We start from the raw sequence: 800 nt of genomic DNA on the forward strand, positions 1-800 counted from the left end.
CCTGCAAACCATGAAACATAACAACACAGGAGCCACAGAGCATGTGATTGATTCATACATTTATTCATTATCATGTACAAATTGTATTCCGGTGGTACAAAGCTGTTGTAAGACTCCAGTGCTCACCCTCCTGTTGTCTTTATTGCAGTAAAAAAAGGAAATACCAGCATGATCAAGAGTCATGAGGTACTTTGGCAAATATAAATTATGTGTTAAGAAGGCAAGCAGACATCTCGAGCAATGTAATGTGAGGGGAGAGAGCGACGCACAAATATCATTGTGCGGCCAGCTCATGTCAGCACTCATTTAAAAAAAAGAATAAAAATTCATAAAATATTTTTATTTTAAACAACACACACACTTAAAACAAGTGGATAGAGGAAGAGTCTCGCTTTTACTTCATGGTTACACAAATTGCAAGGTTCGGACTCACAGTATGTATGGATATTGCAATTCTACGTGTGTGCTTGTACTGTATTTCACATTACGTTTAGTGTGTGAGCTCATGTCTGCGTGTATAGATTTCCTTTTTTATCTGTGAACTGTAACCCCGTTCCTACCACTGACTCAAGTGAATAAAACAAGTGGAGCGGGGAGGGGGGGGGGCAACACTTTAACATTTGGCAAAAACCCTTAATGGTTGCAGAGATGAGGACGTGGGTGAGCGATGAGTCAATGTGACACAGCCTGCAAACATTTCTCCATGTGTCCTTGTCTTTGTTCAGCTTTCAGGGTGAGGCACCACTTCTCTGTGCTCGTAAACCATACCCCAGACTGTACACAGAGCAGAAGGGGGGGGG

General features: G+C 41.9%; 1 protein-coding gene across 1 annotated transcript in view; it reads right to left on the reverse strand.

Moving 5' to 3' along the window:
• Positions 1-319: 319 nt before the first annotated feature.
• Positions 320-800, reverse strand: part of dpp9 (dipeptidyl-peptidase 9) — a 14,850-nt gene continuing 14,369 nt past the window's right edge. The window contains exon 19 of the mRNA XM_010770458.1: positions 320-800. This exon is cut by the window's right edge and continues 335 nt beyond it. The gene's annotated coding sequence lies outside the window, so the exon portion shown is untranslated.

This window comes from Notothenia coriiceps, unplaced genomic scaffold, assembly GCF_000735185.1.
Source record: "Notothenia coriiceps isolate Sejong01 unplaced genomic scaffold, NC01 NC01_scaffold00008957, whole genome shotgun sequence".
In the NCBI taxonomy this organism is placed as follows: Eukaryota; Metazoa; Chordata; class Actinopteri; order Perciformes; family Nototheniidae; genus Notothenia; species Notothenia coriiceps.